At 44.5% G+C, this 26,899-nt stretch overlaps 1 long non-coding RNA gene across 1 annotated transcript; it reads right to left on the bottom strand.

Annotated features, from left to right (window-relative positions):
• Positions 1 to 140: 140 nt before the first annotated feature.
• Positions 141 to 26,899, bottom strand: LOC113977669. The gene is made up of 3 exons (XR_003537391.1): positions 26,745 to 26,899; positions 22,288 to 22,446; positions 141 to 480 (listed from the first exon to the last, which is right to left on the bottom strand). It is a non-coding gene; the product is annotated as an uncharacterized LOC113977669 (long non-coding RNA).

Genomic DNA, 26,899 nt, shown 5'->3' with positions numbered 1-26,899 from the left:
GGCATGCAGCTTGTTTATGAGAGAGTGAGCTGTAATATTACTCTACACAGAGACCTATCTGGTCCCAGTCAAAGAGCCATCGTGTTCCCCCCTCCCCATCCCTCCTCGCTCTCCCTGCTTCCCTGGACAAGCCTCTCGGTTTCAGCTTCCCCCTCGGAACGGGCACGGCGTGGGGGATATACTGTAACCCAGAGGCTGAACTCCATCTCTCCCTCTTCCTTCCCTGACAAAGGCCTGTGGAAACGGTGCAGCCCAGGCCAGACGCTGACTTTGGGGACAATTCCCTCCTTCTCCCACTTCCTTCCTGCTCTCCGAGCTTGTTTCTCCCTTTGAGCGAGGGCTGAAGTTTGGGGACTGGATCTCCCATCCCGGGGCGAGGATAAACATTCGTGGAGAGGTTGAGGTTAAGCAGTCGTGCAGGGAACGGCGAGAGGGAATAACCCCGAGTTCATCTCGTTAGAGGCGGTCAGCGTTAGATATCTGGGAAGGCCAAGACAGTGCTTCTATCAGTAGTTAATGAGGCAGGACTTGCAACAGATAGCCACTTTTAACTTACAAAAGCTTTTAGATGTCTCTGTTTACTTTGATCCATTTCAGTTCATTTGAGCCTTTTTTCTTTCCCCCCCCCCTTTTTTTTTTCCAAAGCTTCCCCCTCCCCGCAGCCACCACAGATAAACTGCCTTCCCCCCTTCTCCCCCCACCCTTAACTCAAACAATAGTATCATTTACCAACTTTTATACTTAACAAGTTTGAAGATCTTTAGTCAAGTTCTGCTACAATGGCATAAAGAAAAAACATGGCTCTTGAGAGCACCCTCATAAAGAGAGAGGGAGGGGAATCTGGCTGCAGAGACGTAATTAAAAAATCCGACTGCCGAAAGATAAATGAAAGGAAGGGGGGGTGGGAATAACAGGAAAGGCTGCATTTTCAGGAGAGATTTAAAGTTATTTGTTCCTGATTGGGGGAACTGCTCATTCTTTTATCCCTTGTTATTTTATCCATGTGATGCCAAAAGAACTTTCTTTGTTAAAATGTTCTCAGAACGGATAAAACTAATTTGCTGGAATGTGAAATAATCCAGAAAGTAAGAGGACTGTGCCTAATGTTCACAGACTGAGAATGGCAAATTAACCGGCCACGGTTTCCAGTCCCTGGGGCACAGGACTGGAATTTAAAGCTTCCGAAGAGAGCCCTGGTGCTAATGGATTTGCATGAAACTTGGCATGCTAATGGAGATTGTCTCTTGTAATGAGCTTTTAATTAGGTCTGCTTGGTGCTTGACCTTCTTGTAATATGGGGCCACTCCTCAGATGACAGCATTTCTAACCCACAGGTGTGGAAAAACAGAGCCTGTAAACAGACAGGATTTCCCTCCGCAGCATTCCCCAGATGTTGCCACTTCTTCCCCTCGGGTTGCTCTCCTCTTCATCAGTCATTATTCCTTCCCTCCTGCGAACATCCTTGCTTCCTTGATTATTATTTTGAAGGAGATTTTAAGCCCGTTGTTTTCGTTTTCTTGTCTGTTTAAAGATAATATTCCCTCCCAATTGGAAAACAAAACAAAACCAGCCACAGGAAGCTGATGTTGTAAGTACACACTGGCAGCCACAGCATGGCACAAGGATGGCTCATGGATTCTAAGAGTTCTCCAGATTCCCACTGCCCTTCCAGAAAATAAATGTGGGGAAAAGCCTTTCTTTGCTAAACAGGCGGCCGAAAGAGCCATTTCTAGACAGACACATGAGCCCAATTACCGAGGCTGCGCCACCCTCAAATAGCCCTGAACACAAGTGTGTGTATTTTTGTGTTTTCATATCCCACCAGAAAGGGTTTCTTACCCCTCGCTGTGGCTCTCTGAGTCACCACTCCTGCCTTTCATGCTCACAGGGTGCCCTTCAAACGCTGCCAAGATGTGGTAACGCGCTGGAAGGCAGCGCCTTTTGGGAACTGTGTGAATCACTTCTCACAGCATCAAACTCTCACAGTGGAGGCTACCAGCGACCACACTTTCCCAAATGCTCCAAATCCTCTCCCAGACCTTAAAAATCTGGGTGTGAACCATCTGAATATGTCGCTAAAGGACGAGGGATGCCAGTAAACAAACATAAATCCTTCTCTCGCAGCGGCCTCTGCCTGTTCCCCTGTTTAGGAACACAACCAGCAGGCAACCTCTGAGGATACATATTCATGGATTCATAGAGTGTGAGGCCAGAAGAAACCATTAGATCATCCAGTGTGATTTCCTATATATCACAGGTCATTAACTTTCACTGGGTTACCCCTGTGCTGAACCCAATAATTCGTGTTTGACCGAGTGTCGCTCGCTGCTGCCTGACACGAACCTTCCACAGAGGCGGTGAGTCTTCACGTAATGACTTCAAAAGATGGACAATCTATCAGGCCTTTTGCTACAATCTTTGGGTTCTTTAATTATTAAATACCCCTCTCATTAAAAAAGGTCCCATTTTCAGTTCAAACACATCTAGCTTCCCGCCAGCAGGTTTCTCCAATAAATTTCTCCAGTGGCGTTTCTCCAATAAATTAAAAAGCACTACAAGTATTTTATATCTCTGAAGGTATTTGTACTTTGAGATAATTAACTATCAACCTTACTTTGACAAGATAATCTAATTAAAATTGGGAAATCCTTGCTTAATTTATACCTGCTGGGAGAGACTCAGAGCTACCTGCCAGCAATGAAAGTGAAAAGGCTCTGGAGGAACAAAATCTGGAGGAAGGTTATTAAAGTCACTTCAGATACCTCCACAGGAGATATCCACCTCTGAGCTTGTCAGGGAAACAAATTAAATAGATAATTTTGTAGGGAACATATAGCCTGAGTTGGTTTAGGCAACTATGTTTGGAAGAGACTGAAACACCATAATTCTCTTCAGTCTTTATTTTGGGAGTTAGACAAGTAGCTGAGGTGTAAAGAACTTGTGTTAACATCTGCACGTGGCCCCAGTGTCACTATTAACATCCAAGTAAAAATTATCTCCCTTCATAACAATCTAATTCATACCAAACCGAAACTGAATAAAAGCTCTTTTCCTCTTTAACCTTACACACAAAGGTAGAAAACCCTGAACTGCTTTCCTAAACACCCTGGCCCTATCCAAAATAACTCTTAAAACCTTATTACTGCCACGATATGAAGCTTCCCTTCTTTCCTGAAGCAAAGGCTTCAGATGGAAAATCTGAAATGGAGTATTATAATTCAAGCAGAATTCAGATGCTCCTCTTGGCAAATGCTTCGGATGAAGATAAAGGACAAGCATAAGACAAGTTTGTCTTTGTGGAATGAGTCATGGGAAGATCAGCTGTCAAGGCCTACAACTCATTCGGTTCTTCTCACAGATGTTTTTACAATTAAGAAAAGTGACTTGAGTGTCACGTGGGAAAAAGAATATTCCCTCAGGATTCATCCATTAACTGTGTCAGCAGTACCCCAAACCCCACATCAGAGCATATTCCCTGCCTGTTGACAATACAATAAAGAATGACTATTTACCATATGGTAATTATAGTTCAAGATGTGTCGTCCACATGGATTCTACTTTGGCTTCTCATGTATCCATACGGGCGGTTGAGGTCTCTTGGATAGCAGTGCCTGTGGAAACATCTTTATGGGTGGATTTGTATTTCTCGTGTCTTCAGGTGAGCTACCATGACCACAAAATACTTGGTGAATGCCCCAGGGTAGTGAAAAGGTCAAAGAGGAAAATCCATAGTTGAATCCTAGTGAGATATCCTTATGGATGACTCGAGGCACTTTCTGTAAAGCAAACGAACAAGCAGATGAAAGACAGTATCTTACCCCCAGCTCTGTAATGAGGTATTGGAGAGGAGTGTTGAAAAGCCATGGAAAGTTGTTGAGATATTCAAAACCCAGGAGGGGACGGTAAATCTTCTTTTTTTCCAGGTGAAAAAACAGCAGGAATGAAGGAAAAAAAAAACCAACATGTCCCGATTGTAAATTCCAAGGACATCTCCTCTGGATGTGTAAGTTATAGTAGAACCTACAGAGGTGAGATCCAGGAACAAGCTGTGGAGAGATTTTGTGCCTATCACGTTGCTAAGAGTTCATGTAGAAGTAAGGAACTGTTTCTTCTTTTCCCAGTTATTATTAATCCCAAATATACTCCTCTGCATACCCCCAAGTGGCTATGAAATGTTCTTCTCAAGTCTGTTGCAGCTTGGATGCTTGATATGACACATATGAATGTATTAAAATTGACAAATGATGCAAATTGGAATTTTCTACCAGAATTTTCCTCCCTGGATGGTGTAAGTCCTCCTGCTGAAGAAGCAGGAATGCTTCTTGGAAGTCTGACAGGTAACATCCACTCTAGATACACAGGGAAGACAAAATCAAGATTCTCAGTCCTGAAAGGTGTGATGGGTCTTATTTTCCAATAGACCACATTGGACAGGAACTAAACTGCATAATCCAGTTAAATAAAGTGGTGGTGTCTCATATATCCAGTTTATTAAACTTGCTCCTGGTCTCTCATGTTTCACACTTGCAGCAAAAATAAGTGATGCAGTTATTACTTGAATACTTAAGGTGGAAATCTGTTAATTTGTTGGACAGGAATTCAGGATGAGTCTTAATAAAATGTCTTCTTGTGAAAAAAAAACAAGATCTACCATTAGTGATTTTCCCTCTACTCTTCCCTGTTATTACTTAGGAGAAATCAGAATTGCTGGACAGTCGAAAAAGGGAACAACAGAAGGGTAACAAGTAAAAAAAAGGTCTCATGAGCATAGTCAGAATTCAAGAAAAGCTCAGAAGAAAACAATTTGCAGGTAAGTAAGTCCTCTTGAAGCCTTTTATTGACCTTTTTAACAGGGGTGTGAAAATGTTGAGCATTCCTCAATTCTCCAAGGGCTCACTACCATTTCAGCAGGTATCCTCAAACATTTGGAATCTGCCTTCTAGATGGAAACAGCAGATGACAACAGGCCTGGAGAGAAAATTGCATTTATTTATCTTCAAGGTACACTGTTCCAATCTTTCCAGCTAAGGAGGATATTTTATGCACTTCAAGAACAGGCTGACTTTGCCTCAATGAAATTAGCAACTTCCTGGATAAACTGTGGAATGGAAACAGTGCAAATGGGGATACAAAGTTCAGCCATGCTATGGTGACATCACATCCTCAGTGAAAAGAACCAGCATTTGGTGGATCATCACTTTTTGCAGCTCAGAAAACCAATACTGTTTTGGCTAAAAAAGACTCTCCAAATCTTCTTAGTGTGTTCTTGTGCCAGCATTCTGAATTAGGAGGAGTTGGAGGGAGTGTGGATAGCATTTCCAGCCTCTACAGGGAGAAGTTTCCAGCCTCCACTGGTGAAAGAGGCCAGGATACAATCAGCTAAAAGTTTAGTCCCTAAACAGAAGTTATATTTTCTGTTACCTCCAATGGCAAATACAGGTGCATCTATGAACTCTTTTTTCAAGATTATTGACCATATTGTCTAATTTCTCAGGGACCACATCCTTTGAACTTCTTTATGGGGTAGTCTCGCAGAGACCTTCTGCCCTAGAAAGGTGACAAACCTAAGAGATTGTGCTGACTTGAGTTTAAGATCTAATTTGAATTTAAGGTCTAACTGAATTGAAACTGCCTTCTTACCCCTGAGATTAGACTTCACTCTCCTCAAATACAAGACCATGTGTGAGTCTGAATGTCCAGTGGATGTTTGTCTGTACAGCACATATAGGTGAGAGCTTGAGAAGTGTCACTGGGTCAGAGCAAGCACCAGTATCCTTTTCCCAGTAATGATACTAAGGAGACATCCAGGAAAGAGGAAGAACAGGACAATCATTTATGATGCTTGGCCTGAACGCTGTTCAGCACCAACTGTGCTCAGCCTGGTGGATCTCATGGTTCTTCCATTTAGAAACACCTTACAGATCTCTCTTCCAAATAGTTGGACAAACACCCTTAAAACTGTTTGCATCCATCTACACATCCTCTGACAAGGAGCTCCAGGGATGCCCCACCCTTCTCTTCTGTCTGGTTTGAACAGGACTTCCAGTAGCTGAATTAGCTCCCATTGCCCTCCAGCTCTCAGACTGATCCACAAACAATTGATCCCCATGGATACCCTCTGCACCAGCCAGCCGTGGCAGCTTTTCCAGGCTGACAAATCCCAACCACCATCCCGGTCATTTAGCAGCCCTGTTCTTCTTCTCCAAAGGTTCCTGAGGGAATGGCTGGAGCTGTGCCAGAGGATGGTTAGGTCGGATAAGAGGAAAAGGTTCTTCCCCCAGAGGGTGGTTGGGCACTGAACAGGCTCCCCAGGGCAGTGGGCACAGCCCCAAGGAGGGTTTGGACAACGCTCTCAGGGACAGGGTGGGATTGTTGGGGTGTCCTGAGCAGTGCCAGGAGCTGGACTGGATGATCCTTGTGGGTCCCTTCTAACTCAGGATATTCTATGATTCTGTGATTTCAAGATGAGGGTCCAGAATTGCACACCACACTGAACGAGTGGGCAATAAATTGATTTATAGAACAGATCTTCTCTTTTCATGTGCACTCCCTCCCTAGTAATTCCTAAAATATGATTTGGGGTTTTTTGAGTGCTATCAACCATCGAACTGACATTTTCATAGAAGTATCCAAGAAAACTAGTGACCATTGCATCTTTCTCCTGCATGGCAGCAGTGAGCTGAAAGCTCCTCACTTTAGACACGAAGCCCAGCGTCTCCCAGTGTGCATCCATTCACAGGTAGGTCTGTTGAATTTCACCCTCTATTTTGTTGGCCAATCACTCACTTTTGCCGAGCTCTTTTACATTCTTTCCCTGTCCATCAACAGCTTGATTCCCCTGACTAAATCCTGCCTCACCACCAGATTTTCTCACTGTTTTTTCTCACCTCCCCTGACCACTTATGAGTGCCTTGAACAGCACAGGCCCCAGCTCAGGAATCCACTTCCCTCACTGCCAGAACTGATCATTTATTTCTCTGTATCCTGTTGTTTTCAGTTGGTTATTTATCCACGCAAGGAGCTTCTCTCCTACCCCATGGATGCTGAGTTTCATTGAAAGCCTTCTGTGGGGAATTTTATGCTTAGTCTTTTGGAATTCCCAAGGAGATTATATCCATCAGATCACTCTTATTCGCTTGTTCATCGATCCCTCCAAAGAACTCCAAGATATTTCTAAGATGAAACTTCCATTCACAGGTACCATGATGACTCTTCCCAGGTGAGTCATATTTATGCACATGTCCACTATTTTATACTAATTTGTCCATATAAACACCTTTATTACACTTCTGTAATTCTCTGGATCCTGGATAAAGCCTTTTGAAGAACTGGTGTTACATTTGACTCTCCCTATGCTGGAAAAGACCGGGCAAGCTGGAAGCTGTAAGGCTCACACAAGTGACCCATGGAGCAGCTGTTCAGAGACTATCTTGTCTTTACAGCCCACAGAAATGCTCAGAGCTCAGCCAAACTGCTCAGCTCAGGCACCAGAGGTCTTAATTGCCATGATTGCTATTGCTCTCTGCATGGTAACTTTATTTACAAGCTCTGCAAACATCCAAAACCGTAAACCCACTGCCCTACCCAGACACTGCCAGTTTACACCCCAAATTATTTCCACTTTGCAAAAGCAGACAATGAGGGCTTTGTTTGAGAAAAAACACAAGTAAATCAACAAATAAACAAGACAAAGATAGACCCTGGGGACAAACAGTTCAGCCTGGGGCATTTACAGTGTGGTTTCACTTATCAAGCCCAAGTGATCCTGGTGAGCAGGGCAGGGAATCTTCCTGCAGCCACCTCAGCGAGGGAGGCCACCACCCCAACACCCTCCTGTTCCTCATCACTTCCCAGCCCCGGTCCTCAGAACAGTGTTCCTGAATGATGTAGTTTCTCCTCAAAAATTAGGGTTTTTTCTAGGGTTTTTTACACCTCCTGCTCTCCCGTTCATTCCCCTCCTTGTGACTCCGGTTCCAACAGCCTCATGTTCCTTCCACATCTGCCAAATGTTTTCCAGCAACTGCATCTTCCTGCCTCACCTTGTCCATACCTTTACCCCTTTAATCCCCAAACCTAAACTACCTCATCCATTTACTTTAGTGCTTCCCAATTAGTTCACCTCCTCAGGGTAGAGACTCCTTTCCCTTGGGCTCCCAGCGTTTTAATGGCTGACTCTTAACATTAATTCACTTTCTTTAATGTGCATTAGCGATGAAGGGTCAGACTATAATCACTATTTTACACATGACACTTAATCAGAGAGAATCTAAGTTACTTACTGAGGCTCACAGAGACAATCTGTCACAGCAGAAAATTGAACCCACGGCTCCCAGGTCCAAAGGAAATGCTGTTATGATGGACCAGGTGGTGATCCCACTGTGGAAGTGGTGGTGGTACGTGACAGAAAGAAATGAATTATTCTAGATTCACATTCCTCACCCTGGTCCATGTTCTGTAGTGGTCATATCCCAGGTCTCTTTAAGCAGTTAAGGCAGGAAAAATGGAGTGGTTGCAGCACCATCCTGAGATAAACCATTATCAGAACTCTGCAGCTCAGCTAAAGGAAGGCATCCAAAAAAACTACATTTGCCAGCTGAGCAGGGCAGGGATTTTGTGTAAAAGGAGCCTCAGCAGTGGGTAAGCCCAGCAGCCCTGGCAGCACCAGCCTGTTTGTGCTAATGATGACAGCTGCACAGAACTGGGAAAGTTTGGAACTTTGAGTGTTTCCAACTCATCTAGCTGCCCTTTTCGGGAATGCTGTCCAACTGGAATGGCCCGAGGCCTTGTCTCACCCCTCCCTGGAAATGGAAAGGCAGCTGGTATATTCCACACTGTACCAACGGCCTGTAAAAATTTATGTTATCCAGCTGGCCAGGAACAGGAGGAGTTCCTAGTCATGCTCAGGGACTGGTGCACTTCCCCAGTGCCTGTGGAGTGAAAGGAAGATGGGTCTCAGCCTCAGGACTCCACTCCTGCTTGTGGGTCCCATGCCTGCGGACCCCTTGTCGTGCAAGCATTCCCAGACAGATCAGGGAACAAAGGGTCAGACTTCCTTAGATTACTCACATGAACCAAACAAGTGGGATTTGGCCTGAATACAGGAATCAGTCAGTTATCCACTGCTAAAATATAGTGGATAATTGAAGATGAAAGGCAGCTGTAAACAAACAGCAGACCAGAATATTACACTCTGCAGCAGCACTAGGGCTGAGCAGCGCATGGAAAAGTACATTCCTATCCATATGAAACGGCAGGATAAACTTGGATAAACAGGACGTCATTATCAAATTATGGGTCAGATAAAGTGTCCTCTGCCACACAGACGGGAGTGAATGTTGTCACCCACAGAGCAGGCGATGCCAGGAACTGGCCCCTCCTGCCTGGACACAGAGGTAGAGACGAAAGTCAGGGAGGAAGGGAAAGGGGAAAGAGCTGTGAAGAGTGAGGTTTGCTGCTCCTGCTGCTGGGGGAGAAGGAGGGGACAGCAAGATTGCTGATGCTGCTGGGAAAGGCCACCTCCTCCAAGAACCCCAACTTCTTCACCAAAGCAGTAACAGAGGAAATGGCTTTCCCAAGGTCTGACATGCACTGAGCAGGTGGCAAGGACAAGGGGTCTGCCAGCTCCAAAACACCTTTGCCTACAAGTGCAACCTGCCCTGGTCCAATTCAGTTTTCAGATGAAATGATTGAATATGCCAAGGAACACATCCTGCCCTTGGTTCTTCATTTCACCAACAGAGAGTCAGAGCCACCTCTCCATTTGCCCACTCCCACGGTGGATGTCTGAAATACCTCCTGACACCCCATGATGACATCCCTGTGCTGTCCCATGGCACAGAGCATCTGCTAAAATCCACCATCCTGCCACATGTGCAGGATCTCCCAGCTGGGCAGCTCCAAAGACCAGTCCTGTCAGGTCCTGCACAGCCCTGGCTACAGCCCAGCTGATCCCAACAGGAAAAGAGAAGTGTCAGTCTCACTTACTGCGAATGACACAGCCACAGGGTGAGACTGAGCTTTGGCTCAAAGCCTTCAGTGTGGTCATTCCTGCACCACCCCCAAGGAACTGGGAGAATAAAGCATGACCCCTTCCCTGCTCAGCACCTGTTGCAGAGTGGGGGGACACACAGCAGTCCTGTGGCCAGAACATCTTGCTTTCCCCCCATTCCAGCTCAGCTCCACCGGCTGGTAAAGCGTGGGAGAAATGATATCAGCCTGAGTTTCTTCCTGACCTTCTTCACCACTTCCCTGCCCATCTCTGCACCATCTCTCCTGCCCCTCATGTCTGGGGGAAGTGGGGAGCCAGAGGCTCCCATGCTGGGTGGGAACCTTGCACGTCCTCGTGCAGCTGCGCTATGGCTGGTCCAGTCGAGCACATACTACAGAGATGATTCAGTTGCAGTAAACTCACCACAATCTGTGACTTTTCCTTTTTTAAACACGATCATTCCGTTTCCAAGAACGGGCCAATAGCTTTTATAAGCCCTACAAATATTCACCTTTAAAAATATGCTCCTTCTTTCTGGAGAAATTACTTTTATGTCTATTTTTAAAGTACAAAGGAGTTGTGGTTCTCCGTGCGGTTTTACAGTTTATGGTCCCACACATTTTGCAAACTGTAAAATACGGATGTTTCCCTAGTGGAAAAATTTCACTATAAAAAATTCATGGAGTTTCCTGTTTTCACATGGGGCTTCAGTATTTTCTCTTTAGAAAAAAAAAAAATCACCCCTGTGGAAGAATCTGGTAGAGCTTAATGGCAAAGGAGCAGCTACAGATGTGGGAAGTGTCCAACAAAATGCAGCGGGAAATGATAACCTCTGTTAAGAAAGTCATGGAGTAATTCAGAAGTCCCTATTACTGTTTTCATTGACTGATTTGTACCTTCCCATAGCAGGTTATTTTTCACTGCAGATTGACTGGGTTCAGCCTTGTTAAATCACATTTTCCACTGAGGTGGAACAGGGAAACAGCACAGAACAGAGCTCACAGCCCAGGAGGGCTTTGGGACACCCCAGGGACAGAGGGATCACCCTGAAGGCAGCTCTGTGCCAGGATCCTTGTGTGTGCAGGATGTAGGACAGTGACTTCACAGAGTGGAGCTGACAAAAGGGACCAGGACAGTCCTGGGAAAAGGATCAGCAGGACACTAAGCATAAGGAGGGCATTGCACCCACTCCACATGCTGGGTTATAGCAGAGGGACTGAAACATCATAGAGTGATTTGGGTTGGAAGGGACCTTAAAGACCATCTTGTTCCAACCCCTGCCATGGGCAGGGACACCTTCCACTAGCCCAGGTTGCTCCAAGCTCCATCCAAACTGGCCTCAAACACTTCCAGGGATGGGGCAACCACAGCTTCTCTGGACAACCTGTTCCAGGGCCTCACCACCCTCACAGGGAAGAATTCCTTCCCAATATCCCATCTAACCCTGCCCTCTGGCAGTGGGAAGCCATTCCCCCTTGTCCTGTCACTATCTTACCCCTTCCTCAGGAAACCTCCCCATGTCAGTACTGGCTGGAGGAGCCTCTGAGGGGCAAAAGAAAAAAAAAATGCCACAGGAGAGTAATCAAGGACCTGAGGTCTCCCAGGAGGTCTGGGTGGCTGATGCAACTCAGATACCACTCATTACTCAGGGCTTAAAGTGCTTAAAGGCCAAACCTCTCTCTCCTCAGCTTCTCCTTTCTATCCCTCACACCTCACTTGTGTACAAGAGCGACAATGTGACTTGTGGCAGCAGCAGGATGTCCCTCCATACACACCCTGTAGGGGAGCACTTGGTGTCAGATGAGGACTGATCCAATAGCCCTGAGAGAGAGGAACACTGATACAGCCCGGGGTGAGAACTGGCTTCCTCCCTTCCTCCTGGAAAGCAGGATCCTGGATTACAGCAGTGACAGCAGCAAGAATAATACCCAGCCTGTGTGTTCAAAGGCCTGCCCATTATTTTTCTGGCTGTACAAATGGGCCTGTTGACAAATATTACGGCTCAACACAGACTCTGCTTCCCCTGTATCAGTAAATCACCACGGCTGCAGCAAAGCTACGAGTATTTGTCTCACAATACTTTACATACAGTCACGATCTGAGCCCTCACAGCTGCCTTTTTCACTCTATTTATTGGGATTTCAGCAATGTAGGGATACCTGGACAAAATTACAGCCTTGCTTATCACATACTTACCACATACTGTTGTCACATAATGCTTATCACGTAACACTGTTGGTATTTTCAGTGTAGCTCAGAGGCAAAGCCCACCAGCTGCATAACAAATCTTTTTCTAGGACTTTTGGCACCTGGAACAACATCTTCAAACCTCTACAAGACCTTGTGAAAGGGATTCTTTTGTCACAGAAAGAACAGGTTTTTTGGCCTGTCATCTCTATCACCCCAGATGAATTTGCCAAATCACAAAATCCAGTGCTGTCAGTGGAGATCTTCCCAGTTCAGTTCAAGACTTTCAATCTAGAATCAGTTGTTGGAACCTGCAGACAACATAAGGCTGCCTGCAGTGCCCCAAGAGACCTGGGAGCCACGCTGGAATATCTTCCTCTGCTACAGAAAAGCCCTCAAAATTTAGGTAAGGGGACATAGAAGTCCAGAGATGTGTTACAGCCACACAGCCAGGCAGTGCAGAGCCATCAGTTGAGCAATTATTTTTTATTTTTTTAAAGTATTCTCTGCATTCCCTCTGCAATCCTCTGTTTTTCCACCCTGGCTCAAAGGCTGAGCAGAGCTGGGCACAGGTTGCTCTGTATGTCCACAGGCTGTCATGGCCAGGCCGAGCAGGACTCTGGTGCATGAGCTGGTGACAGATTTCTCCACACCCAAGGTCTCTACGAGCTTTTCTCCTTGGGCTGAGAAACAGCACAGCTTCACATCCCAGAACTCAAACTCAATTCACTTCCTACTCCCCCTCTATATTCCTTTTTTTTTCTTTTTTTTTCCCCCTCTTTTTTCTTTTTTAACTGAATGGCCATAAACTTCACCAGCAGATTCCATACGGGTTATGTTACACCACCACCTGACTCCAAATCAATTACAGTCCAAAGGGATAGAGTTGCAGAGAGTCTGTGAAGCCCAGCCCTGGGGTTTCCATGTGGGACAGAGAAACTACAGTGCTAAGAACAGAGCCTGGAGATCCAGCTGAAAGAACTGAGTGATTTCACGATGAAAGCATGGGATGGGAGGCAGGAGAGCCAGGTCTGTGTGCCCTGCTCAGAATACATGAGATCGAGCTCTTTATTTCATATCTCAGCATATGGCTCCTTGCACACCAGAGTCCCCCATTTTCAGGGTTTCTCACTGCTATCATAACCCAAATATTTCATTATAAAGGTGCAGAATGTTTTCTGGAAGCCTAAGACACTGTGAGGGTCTGAGATTCTGTTTCAGCACAGCACCAGAGATTTCCACTGCAATTCTAAGAAATATGAGCACACTGATCAGTAAGAACTACCAGAATAAACCATTTTCTTCTCTGACATCCATCATTAGGAGGGAAATCACAGATGATGAGAATGGAAGGGACCTAATTCACTAAGTTCTGTTTCCTGCTGTTACAAGCAACCTTGTGGGATAATCCTTTTCAGAAGTCACACCTGTTGGTTTGTCAGGTGTATCTTACAAGGCTGAACTTCAGGTGTAACACAAGAAAGCAAACAGCACTTTCTCTGCAAGCAGTGCCTGTGAGGGGTATGGCCACAAAGAGGAGATTAGGCAGGTTGTGGATGCCACAGATGTCAGGAATGAGGCCCTCCACCACCTACACCAGCTGTGCTCCACACCAGTGAAACCACACAGAGCACAGAGGGCACGTGGCTTTGTGCTCATACACAGGAAAGGCTGAGAACAAGGATTGCTCATCTCTCTTTCCTCATGTCTTCCCGAGAGAGACTGGAAAAGGGGTAGAAAATACAGTATTCCTTACAACCCTGGTACACACAGTGTACAAGCACAGCACCGTGCTGAAATATCAAAGGTCACTTGTTTTCCACCGGTCTCAGCAGAAGCTGGAACATTCCTAACGAAAGGAAGTTCAGCTCCTTCCCACCCAGTCCTCTTCAGCTGCTTCAGCTTAAGGTTGAACTCACCAAATCCAGAAAAATCTCTGAGACTCACAGCTCTTTATCCTTCGCTTATCTCACTGAATGGAGGAAAACAGCAATTACCAGGCACTGTTGTAAGAAAGAAATAGATACAGGGCCTGGTGAAACATCCCTGCGTGTCCCAGTGGGGCACAGCCTGAAGTCTTGGCTCACTTTTTAACTCAGCACAGCTTGGAAGGATATTAAAGAAGGGATAATGAAAGAAAGAAGCGAAGATTTCTGGATCAACCAGTGGAAGATGCTGTTGCTAAGCACCTGTTCGATAAGTTACATAAAGAAACACGACACACCACCCAAAAGCCTGAAGCCAAATTTCTCTCTGGCATAACCCTACTAAATCAATCAAATTACACATGGAATGAACTTAGTCCAACACACCTCTGCTTAGCAGCCACTCAGGGTTTGCCCTGCCCAGTTTTAGCACTGTTCCTCCACAAGAGTTGGGATGCAGAGCAGGGAGTTCACCGGAAAGTCAGCCTTTGTAGATTTGGAGTTATGGGCAGGGGAGGGGGGTTGCTGTTCCTCTCTTGCCTAACCTGCCTTGAACTTCCCTGCTGCAGGAGCTCCCAGCTCAGCACATATTTTAGCGCCTTTCAGGGCATTCAAACCAACATAGGCGCAGAAAGGGAAAAAAAAAAACACCTTCACTCGCCAGCTTTTGATACAACCTGGAAAACAAACAGCTTGGAAGAGTTCCTTTTTCCTCAGCAGTGAAAATCGTGGTAAAGCACCATCTTGATAGTTCCCAAAGAGATTCATTTACAAAGATCAGTATAGGGGAGGCTTGTTTGGTCTCCCGAGATGTATCTCATCCTCTGACAATTCACTGAGACCTTTGCTGTATCTCGCTATATGTGTATAATTATCTGCTCTGATACCTGAGCTTCTATGCAACAGTCTTACTCCAAGTAATCCAAACTATCCCCAAGGCATGGCACACACAGAATGGTCAGGGGAGAGAGGGGAGGAGGGGCAGCGGACTTCCCTCGTTTGCCGCTGGAAATCGGCATTTTAGGGCCTTGTAGTCATTTCCTTGCTAGTGTGAGGAAACTTTTTGTACATTTATATAAAATAGGAGGCCAGAAGTGCACACCCCCATCTTACTTCCTAATATATTATGTTCTCCCCTGCCGAGTCCTGGGACTTAGTCTGGATTTGGTAACTGAAGTAATATAAATGTTAGCTAAGAAGTATTCCAGCAATATGGTTCCAATTTAACCTTGTTTTGAAGTCTAAAGAACTAATATGTCTCAGAGATTCTTCACTGGATGTTTAGCTCTAATGTAATTTGTGCAGGAGTGCACACTGCTCTCTAGAAGCCCTTCTGCGACGCTCCAGAAAACAGGTTCCTTCCCAAGCAGGATAGAATCACAGAATCATGGAATGGTTTGGGTTAGAAGGGATCTTCAAGATCATCTAATTCCAACCCCCTGGGGTTGGGAATCTTCCACAAGACCAGGTTGCTCAGAGCCCTGAGTCCTAGAGGATGCAGAGCAACCACGAGCTCTCTTGCCTCTTGTGGATTTTGGGGATTTGCTAAGGGAATGTCGTCCTATTTGCCGGGCCTTGTGGATAAATGAAGGCTGCGTGTCGCCGCTGGTTTCACTCCCCTTTTCCTCTTGTTTTTCGGGGACAAAACAAGCCACCTCTGAAGGAAGCCATGCTCTGCAAGCTGTTTGCACTTTACTTCAATAACATGCTTCTTGCAACGCTGCCTTTATTTGTGTAGACATGCATTCTCAAGGTTTGCCTGCCCCCTTTTCCTCCCTCACACCCCTACGGAGCCCCTGCCTGAATCCAAGTAATGAGCTAACCCATGGAACTCATTGCCCTTTATCTTGCTGGGGAACGTGCACCTTTTGAACTGCCATCTGCAGATTGTGTTGATGCACTGACTTGTTAACTGTGCCATACTGTGAAGGAAATGGCATGATTTAGATCAAGTGCTCTGGACGGCTGTTCATAAGAAACACTTGAGCCAAGCTGTTACTGCTCAGGATGTGCCCTGGGGAGAGGGGTTTCGTTTCGGGTCATGCTCTTGCCTTGTATGAGGGCAGGCGCAAAGTACTGAAATCACAGTCCTTCCCTGAAGCTGAGGGGAGGGGGGAGGAGAAACATTATGAAACCATAGAAGCGAAGCTGCCAAATTAACTTCTCACCCTTTCAATCACACTCCAGAGGATAAAAGCCTAACATTTCTGCCTCAGAAACAGGCTCAGTTTACACCAAACAAGTTATTTCTCTAATTTATCAGACTTGCCAGCTATCATTCTAATTATTGGAAACCTCAGAGTTTTTATGAAGTCAGATGTACGGCGTTATTTGCATGGTTGTAACGTATCACCAGCTAAATGGGTCTTGGGAAAAGAAAGGCTTTTTGGAAAGGGATCTGCAGGTTTCCTCGCACAGTCAGGGGTTTAAGAACACTATCACTGGGAAAAAAAATGGTTCTGGATTTAATTTTCTTTAAAAAAAAAAAAATGCTACTTCCAACATAATGTAGCATAGCTCAACACGAGAGGAGGAGACTGCGACAGAAAGCTCATCAAAAGGCTCCCGTTGACTTTCACTGGCTTTGGATCAGCCCTTAATTCTTCATCTTCCCTTGTACAGCAGCATAATCATGGAAACAACCTAACCTAACACCAGCAGCCAGGTCAGGCAGAGGAGGAGGCAGCCAGAGCCATGTAGACAGGCTGCTCGCCCAGCCGTTCCCAACACAAACACTGATTTGTCCATTCTATGTAAATGGATGATTAGAGTCATTCTCTAAGACAAATTTACTTTTCTGCACACTCTAAATCTGTTTAGTCACTTTAAAGGTGTCAATTATTGGAGCGTGCTAAGACTATGAATTTCTTAGTAATAGCTTTAATAACATTTTGAAATGAAAAGCAGATACCTTGAAGTTGGCTTACTTTGAAAAGACATATGAGCAGATCTGGTTTTAATTTATGTCCTATTCTACATCTGGAATCCCTTATAATTAAAACTAAAAGCTGGACTACTACTTCCACCTGTCAAATGATGAAAAGATGAATGCACTAATAGCTTACTAAATGGCCCAACATGATCGAGTTTACTTTCCCGTTCCATACAGTAAAAAAGGGGTTTGGACAGGGGGCTAAAGGTCTTTGGTCATTACTAGTAACACACTTTCAGTGTTAACCTACCTACCCCAACACCACCAGTGGTGTCTTTTAGCACTGAGAGCTCTAAACTGCACTTTGCATTTTGATTAGATGTGTGTAACCAGCTCTGCTGCTCCGGCCTTTCAAGCGTTCCCAATCCACAGGTGGATTTTCTCCCCTATAACTGTTTTCAGCCACTCTGCATTTTTCTTCCTCTCATTTTATTCTCTCATTAACTACTTTAATCCATCAAGTTTTCCATGTGTATTTCTGAGGCACTCTCATCCCAAATGACAGCTTTGCCATTGATGTGAGCAGTTCAGGGCATGTGGCAACTTGGGCTCTATTTTTACATCTTCTGCCATCCCTTTAGGATCCCATCCCCTCCCATTCCTGTTGATCCACCTGTCTCACCTTAATACACTGTCTGGCTCAAGAAAATTTCCCTGCAAGTGTTTGTACAGAACCAAACAAAACTGGACCCTCAAAAGATAACCAGGGCCTTGAGGTACAGACACAATACAAATAAAATGGCAGCTGTTGGATTAACAGTCTAAAACACAATAAAAATATTTTCCTACAGAAATACAGAACATTTTTTTCCCTAATGTGCTGATACATCTCCCATGGGTATTTATAGATGCATAGACAGATTTGAAACATGAGATTCCAGCTCTCCTGTGTGAGCCCACAACCTCTGGAGCACATCTCCCATGGAGTCAGGCTGGGAGAGCTGCAGATGTTCAGCCTGGAGAAGAGAAGGCTCCGAGCAGAACTTAGAGCCCCTTCCAGTGCCTAAAGGGGCTCCCAGAGAGCTGGAGAGGGACTTGGGACAAGGGCCCGGAGTGACAGGACAAGGGGGAATGGCTTCAGACTGACAGAGGGAAGGGTTAGATGGGATATTGGGAAGAAATTCTTGACTGGGAGGGTGGTGAGGCCCTGGCACAGGTTGCCCAGAGAAGCTGTGGCTGCCCCATCCCTGGAAGTGTTCAAGGCCAGGTTGGACGGGGTTTGGAGCAACCTGGGATAGTGGAAGGTGTCCCTGCCTATGGCAGGGCTTGGAACTTGATGATCTTTAAAGTTCCTTCCAACCTAAATTATTCTAGGAGTCTCTGATTCTTTTGGCCCTTCAGAGCCATTCTTTCCAGCATAAGTTTGACCATTTATCTTTAAAGATGTTGAAAAAAAACCCCACACCCAAAAAACACCAGAGGGGTGAATCCATTTGTGATGCTATACCATGGAATCGTGGAATGGTTTGGGTTGGAAAGTACCTTAAAGACCATCTCATTCCAACCTCCTCCACGGGCAGGGACACCTTCCACTATCCCAGGTTGCTCCAAGCCCCATCCAACCTGGCCTTGAACACTTCCAGGGATCCAGGGGCAGCCACAGCTTCTCTGGGCAACCTGTTCAGGGCCTCGCCACCCTCACAATAAGGAATTCCTTCCCAATGTCCCATCTAACCTGCCTTCTGTCAGTCTGAAGACATTCCCTCTTGCACTGTCACTCCATGCCCTTGTCAAAAGTCCCTCTTCAGCTCTCCTGTGCATATCCATTCTTTTTTAAAATAAAAGCAGGACCAAAGGAGGTTGTTTCAAAAGGAAAACTTTGGTTCTGTCCTCGCAGAATCCTTGGAGCAGCCAGCCAGCTGTGTGGGCTGGCTCTGAAGATTAATTGTCTCATTGCCTGCTCTTGTTTCCTCTGTTCACAGCAATATGAAAATGTCAAACCTGGAAAACAGGATTTTACTCTGCTTTCTAAATAGCTTGGAATAATCCAAAAATGTGAAGGTGTCCAGCCTCGATAAAGCAGTCTAATTAACACTGTTGTTGGTATCCTCACAGCTATTGCTACTTCCAGTGAACAAACTCCCCCCCCAGTAGTTCCCACAGTTCTGAATGTTGCTGAATAAATTATATTCATACTGCTTGTGTTCCTCAAAGGAAAATTAAAGTCTTGTCTCCCGAGTCACTAGACAGCTGCCCAAACGCCTCCTTGGCATGAAAATGCCAAGAGACAGGAATATTCCAGCAAAATGCTTTAGCTCAGACAGGGAGCTATGGAAAAAGCTGTCCCAAATATTACAAATGCGCAGCACTCGGCCTCTTACGTCAATGCAAAGAGTAATGTTTCGGCTGCCCCAGCAAGTAGGAAATGATGCAGGTATTAAACATTATTACGAGAACAGAGACACATTAGTTACTGCTTATGCAGTGGGACTGTGAATGGAGCTTTTTGTTGGGAAGGATTTTCATGGGGAAAATTAATACACTTTGTCCAGACCATGAGATGGTACAAATCAGAGTAGTTCCATCTAAATCAATGGATCAGTGTTGATTTACAGCAGCTGAGGATCAACCCCCTCTTTCCTTGGCCTGCTGAGGATTGTATAACATGCACTGCCCAGAAACACTGATGACAAATTTGAAACTGTGTAGGGATACGCTGAACCAAAAGCCTGATTCAAACCCAAACTGGCTGCTCTCCTTCTAAATCACTGAGAGCTGCTGTCTCAAACACGACTGTCAAAGGAGCATTTTCAAACAGGGATCAGGATCTGGTGGCTGCACCCTCCGGTCGGTGCCACGCACGCCGCATTCCACACAAACTCCAACCCGCTAGTGCCGATTCATAAATGATGTGTTGGTTTAATCTATTTTTCACAGGGGGTGTTTCAGAGCAGGAAAATTAGAAACAGGTAGAAGGGACTATTATTACTGTCTCATAGTGTGCTCTTGTACATGAGGATTGGATTAAGATAACATCTGGTCCATATTTCTTGAACTATTTCCCTTTTATCACAAGAAAATCGGCAACCCATCTCACAACTGCTCCTAATTTAGATCTAAATATCACTGATGAAACATTGTACAACATGCTGTTATCTATTAAAATGATTTCCCTGAAGGAACAGTGGATACTTTTATATTTTCCAGTGAAGCCAACCATATTCCCCCTTAGCACTAACTAGTTACCTTATAATCATATACTCAGATGGTAAAAGCAAAATCACTTTGGAAAAAAACAAATGAGCCCCCACCAAACCTTCAGCTGGTGTGAGTTAGTGCCTGTTCACTGATTTCAGATCCGTTTACACCGTCCTCCTTGGGATAATGGTTTTGGTTCACACGTGGTCCAGACCTGCAAGGTGCTGAGGATCTTCTGCACTCCTTGGTTTTAAGAGGAACTGGTTAAATCATAGAATTACAGAACCATGGGATGGTTTGGGTTGGAAGGGACCTTAAAGATGATATAGTTCTGACCCCCCTGCTGTAGGTAGGGATGCCACTCACTTGATCAGGGTGCTCAGGGCCCCATCCACCCTGGCCTTGAGCACTTCCAGGAATGGGGCAGCCACAACCAAAAATAAGTCCAGGCTCAAATACATAATTTAGCAGAGTTTTTAAGGGTCTGCTTTTACACACATTTACAGAGGAACAATGAACAGCCCTGAGGTTTATCTGGGGAAGCAGAAAGGCAGAGCACAGCACACTGTCATCCTCATTTGGTTCAAACAGAGAAACTGTCCGTGGAATGCAGTAATCTTTTTTTCAGCACTTTGCAAAGTTCAAGTCCCCAGAAAGCAGCCTATTGAGTTCAGCAAATAAAAACTTCTGTTTTCTTCACGAGTCTATAATTCATTTTCATGCACAGTAAATCAGAAAGGGGGGGGGGGAGAAAGCATTTTACAATCTCAAACTATTTTGCATACCTTCGGTGCACATCAGTTTTCCCCATTTCCATCGTATCATTACCACTTAAAACAGGGGAATTAGATAAGCATTCATTCCCTGGATTAACTGCTTTAATTTAAAAGTAATTTCTACCATCTGGAATTACTATTTACTGTTGTTTGGAGGAGGGGGGAAAAAAGAAAAAAGGAATCTGAAACTGTAGAAAAGATCATCACAATTTCTTTCAAAGAATAACCAATCTGAAGGAGGGAGAAGCATACAAGGAATGTGATTGATTGTCCACCGGTTAACTTGGATATTTTGGAGGGAATTCGGAGAATAAAAAGTCTCTATGAGTTATCAGTGGTCAGACTGGAGCCATTCAGTTTTCACCTGCTTGTGTTTGTTGTCTGGCAACCAGTCAAGGGTGCTATTAGCAGAATTAAGCTCCACAAGGAAAGATTACCCTGTAGGAGGTAAGATAAAGCCTGGAAAGTGTGGCTTGTTATCAGTATCACAATAAGGACCAGGCCAGAAAGGATTCAGTGTGGGTTTCATTTCAAACAGGTAATCTCTGCTGAAATAATAGAGTAATTGTTGCTTTGAAACCTTTCTGTGCTGCAGCACACTGCAGCTCAATTTGATACAGATTCTGGATTTAATGGAGAACTCCAACAAGCCTGAAACACACACACAGGGAAAGCAAGAAAAGAAGAGGGAACCAGTGGAAAATGTCTTTATCCTGTAATTCCAGGTCAATATAGTGAAACATAAAATATTATTCAGGGCAGTTTTATACCTTGATTTATGTCTGCCCTCCTTCTCAGGCTGCTTTCTATCTGTCTAAAAAGTTTTGGTCTATAAATGTGCAGTAACGTAATACAAAATATTGCAAGAGTAATAACATATGCAATTACAGCACATCTCACAAATCCTGAACACAAGCAATGAATCAAAGCTTTCCAGGGCTATTCCTTGAAATACAACTTTTTCTAGGTTCCAATTCAAAGGCCTGAAAGCAGTCACTGGGATGAGCTGCAAGAGGGAGATGCACATTGCAGATGAGGGACAGCATTTTATGTTTTTCTGGCAAAATGCCCAAATGTTTGTCTTGAAAAGTAATTGTGGAGTGGGCTTCTCCTTTTTTTTCTTTATAAAGGTAGTGCACCTTTCTCTCAGTCGTCTCCTCTGGAAATGTGCATTAACTGTTGGGAGATGAAGCTGCGGTTTGGTTTTTTGCCCTCTGCAGAAAGTGTCAACCAGCAAAATAGGTGAACTTTTAATTTTCATAACACAAAGGATGAGCTGGTAAACACCACCAAAGCACAAAGAAAATACAGGAAAGAATTCTCTTATCTATAGTCTCTTACCTTAGAGCAATCTTCGTTTTCCAAGCCTTGGAGGCATTTAAAGAAGGCTCCAGTATGATGTGGACTCTGTCATTCTTACACACAGTACTTTTCCAGGCATGGCACAAGGAGAGAGGCTGCTCAAGGCTGCAACATCTTCTTCTGGAGCCTTTCTGGGTTCTGGTTGTGGAGCAGAAAGCAACAGATTACAGTTCCATATGGAGGCAGTTCCCTGATGCTTCCTCAGTTACCACAGGGTTACCTGGATCCAGATAGGAGATAATTTACACTTCAGACTTTTGAAAAGCTGTCCAAGGAGCTCTGAGCTAGTAGAGTTTTTATATAATAAATCTGGCAAAAGCATGGAAGAGGCAGAAAATAATTTATGCACCAACATTTCTAGAAACTTGGGAACTCTGAGTAATTACACAAGGAACAGCACAGCATCGATTTCAAGTAAGACTATTATAAAGAGATGCACTTGCTTCCAAAGCCAAAGGCTCACAACCCAGAGAGTATCAATCCTCTTGATTAAATGGTGCACAGCTCTTAAATTCTTAGAATTATTTCATGATTTGACAACCAGAGAGGTTGTAGCTGCCCATCCATTCAAGGCCAGGTTGGACAGGGCTTGGAGCAACCTGGGATAGTGGAAGGTGTCCCTGCCCATGGCAGGGGGTTGGAACAAGATGATCTTTAAGGTCTCTTCCAACCCAAACCATTCTGTGATTCTATGGTTATAAATTTGTTTGGTTAGAAGAGGTGGAGCTGATAGAATAAATCCAAAAAATCCCCAGGGTACACTTCACAGAATGTCAATTTTAAAATCTGAGTTCTTTCAAAAAGCTGATTGAGCACCCAAGTTATGGCTTGAAGATGGCCAAGAAACCACTCCATATGGAAAATAAAATCCAAAAGTGCAAAGCAAATAGTCTGGGAGCTCCAAAAGGCACAGCACTGGCAGTAGCACAGGGGTCTTACTGTGGGCAGTGCCATTCAATCACATCCCAGAGCTCAGAGGAAGAGGCAGCATTGCTGCTGGTAAAGATTGGAGATGGCACAAAGCTGGGTGAAGGGAAAAATAACAACAAGGATATGTCAATCCACGAATTTGATCTGGATTATTTGGTAGGTGGAGCTCATTTGTCTATTTATACACCTTGTAATACACCCAATTGCAAGGCCATGGCATCACGAGGTCAGTGCAGGCCTGGCTTGGCATTAAGGGCTGGTTGGTTCTGCTTGGAATATATTTGCTGCAATTTTGCCTTCTGAGCACTTGCATTCAAGTCACTCCAGTCAATCCAAACCTTTCCCAGTGGAAATGTTTGTGCTGTATACACTGGAACACTAATTAGCTCTGAATCCAGGGAGGAGAAAGGAACCAGCCTTGAAGGAAACTCAGTGTCCCAGCCTTTTAAAGTTGATTACCAGAACAATTCCTTGCTCTATCTTTTATTTTGCTAACCTCTTCTAACTACCTCTTCTGCTTCTGTGATACCTTAAAGGCAAAGAAATAACCCCACAGACAAAAAAAAAATAAAAATATGGAAAGCTCCTCATTTGTAATAAAACATAGACTCGGATTCCCAAACGAGCTCCACAGAAGCAGCCTCCAGGCTCTCCTGACTCCACTGGAGTCACTGGGGAGCACAAGGCCTTGCCTACAGAAGGATCCTGGAAGATCTGAGCATATGAGCTGAGGGGGCTGATCCTGCTGACACTTCATACCAGGCAGAGAGCCAGGTGCACAGAGATAATCAAACCAAATCCTAATTAAGTGTCTGAACTCCCAGGGAAACCCAGGCATAGTGAGATGCCTGAATATGATCGTGGATGTCAATCCAGCCGCTTATCACTGCGGAGACACCGCTGATTTCCAGGGCAGATGATGGTATTTCTGATTTCATTCTAATTTATCTCTGTTTCTTGAATTTGAGAGAAGTTAACTCTGAGGATGATTGCATTACTATTAAATGCATTTTCTCAAAGGAAAAAAATAATTTTTATACCTAAGTATGAACCTGGGCTTGGGCAACACAAGGAGAAAATCAGCACATCACTTGAAAAGTGTTAGAGAATATATACTATAAAGCTTTATAAAAGAGCAAGAAGATCTTAATGATATTTATATAGTCTGAAGCATAATGACTTAAATGCTTTTTGCCACGTGGCCATTGAAGTTAGCTGATAAAAATACTCGGTGAATAAACCAAAATAAAAACATTCTGATCTCACCCAAAAGGTATGCTCAGCTTCTCACAGGAAATAAGAATCCTGCACCTATTAGATCATATCTTTGCTACCCACTCAGAGCAACTGATTGATATAACAGACATGTTGAATCAAGATGTTAGATCATTCTTTTCCTTCTCTACACACTCACTCGCAGCCAACAGATTTTTTTTCCCCCCAGAATATCTGTGATTCCTTAGATTCTTTGAGGCTATTCCCTTAATAATTGGAGGAGCTGGCTGAGCAAAAAGCTCCACACAGTGCTGGGTCAGAGGGATACAGGGACTGTCTGTGCTGCTGCAATCAAACCAGCCCAGCTTGAGAAAGTATAAACACTGGGGTGGGCAGAAGAGCCAAAAGTAGGGGCCAGGAGGGAAAACAGCCTTGTCACTGTTATTTCTTCAACAGATCAGGGCCTGGTCCAGGTCCCTCTGAAGGCATGGGCACAGTTCCTATCAAGGTCAACAGAAGTGATCTTTAAAAGAATGTTTTCTTGCCAATCATCCCAGTCACAGACTGGGCTCTGTAGGTTTCCATGGCAAAGAAAGCAATCCTGCCCCAACTCCACAGTTCTTCAGGGAAGCAGACCCTCTTCAAAAGAGCAGCATCTTCAGGAGGTGAGATCCCCCTGGCATAAACATTCCTCCTGTCCCCAGTCACCTTCCTTCTCTTTGTATATTAGGATTACAGCTGGGATTCTCAGTTGTGGGACACGTCTTTAAATAAAGTAGCTACTCTTCTCCATTTTTTAAGCTCTTGCTCTTCCTACTCGTACCTGGAGATCAGTAAAGGGAATCTGCAGAACAATGACTAGAAAGCTACTTATCTTTGCACTTCAGCAGATGAAAACAGCCCCACCACACGGGGTGAGCAAACTGTGAGGAGGTGCTCACAAGTCACGGGGTGTCTTCATGTTTCGTTGTGCATCCTCTCATTTTGAGCATCCTGGTTCTCTCCCTCGCTGTGCCCAAGCACAGCTCCAAGGAGAGGCAGCTCCAAGCTCTTTGCACCTGACTGGTGGGAGCCAAAGCCAGGTGGGCAGTGAGCTGCAGCCATTGCTGAGGTGTAACTCGGAGCACAGGGATGATTTTGAGCTCATGTTGGTACCACAGCTGTGAAATGGGCATTTTACACCAAAAAAAAGGTAAAAGGTAAACCCTTACTTACATATTTTTAAATTACTTGGGACACAACCAAATGGAATTTCAGGTCTTTCAAAATACAGAATTGTTTCCTGTTGCTTGTGTTCCTTTGCATCTTAAGGGGAGAAATGAGATTTCATTGAATACCAAGTATAATGGGAATGACACATCTGAGGAAAGAAGTGCCCACATCATTAGCACCAGGAAATGTGGTAGATTAAGAATGTAGGAAGAAATTTCTTAATAGTGTAAAAGAGAGGGTTTATTAGTTTGGATTATCCCAAGGGGTGATTGTTTCTCACAAGACTGCAGCAAATTCTTTTCGTCTTTCATCTCCCACTCCCCCATACCTTTGGGAAACAACTACTTTTCTTCTAGTTACTGTCTCCTACCTCTAATATATTCTTACCCTTAAACTGAGGAGCTTGTTCTTCTCCTAAAAGCAAAGAACTGTGTAGGGATTTCTTCAGAATAAATCCTATATTTTTTAGGACATAGAAGGGATAAAAATGAATGAAATAAATAAAACAGCAGGAAGAAAGGCAATGCTGTTTTCTATGAATATATACTGGCTGCATATTCAGCATTTATTATCAATAACATTTATCCTTGACAGATTCCTGACATCAGCCCATGTACTGCCCTTCTTATTGCACCTTAGTGCACCAGGTGATAAACAAATGGCACTCACCTGGGTGTGTGCTTAAATTTACAATTTAAACTGGATTTGTGTGGATGAAGAGATGGATTGATACATGAATTGTGAGCAAAGCTGTAATTCTGAAAAACTGGATGTCGAAGATATTTTTTTTTAAAGTTAGAAAAATAATATTTGATCCACAGATGATTTTTGTCCACAGAGTCACGCTCAGGCTAAAAATACTTTGCTCCAAGTATTTGTTTTCTACCACTGGCAGCGTGAAGAGCCCAGATCTACAGACTCTGGGCAGATCTTATAAACCAAACCATTCTGAGAAAACAAATCTTAAAAACAATATAAGCAATACAGCTGTTTAGCAGCTCCCCAGGGCTTCCTGGTGCTCACTGCCAGCTCTCAGCTCTCTCTGCTTTGAGCAGGGAGGGCCAGTTTCTTTAGATTACCTTATAGAGTATGTAGGTCTCTCTCTGCCCTCCATGCTGTCACCCTGGATGGCTCTGACAAGTCTCCCTCCTGCTGCCACATTCTTGTTCTCAGGAAGATCTGTTAACATTTTTGTCTCCCTTTGATCTCTGGACCCTTCTCCCAACACTTTTCG

Source organism: Neopelma chrysocephalum, unplaced genomic scaffold (genome assembly GCF_003984885.1).
Source record: "Neopelma chrysocephalum unplaced genomic scaffold, ASM398488v2 Primary Assembly neopelma1_253, whole genome shotgun sequence".
Classification (NCBI taxonomy): Eukaryota; Metazoa; Chordata; class Aves; order Passeriformes; family Pipridae; genus Neopelma; species Neopelma chrysocephalum.
The sequence above is the reverse complement of the archived record's forward strand: the minus strand, read 5'-3'. Positions and strand labels throughout refer to the sequence as shown.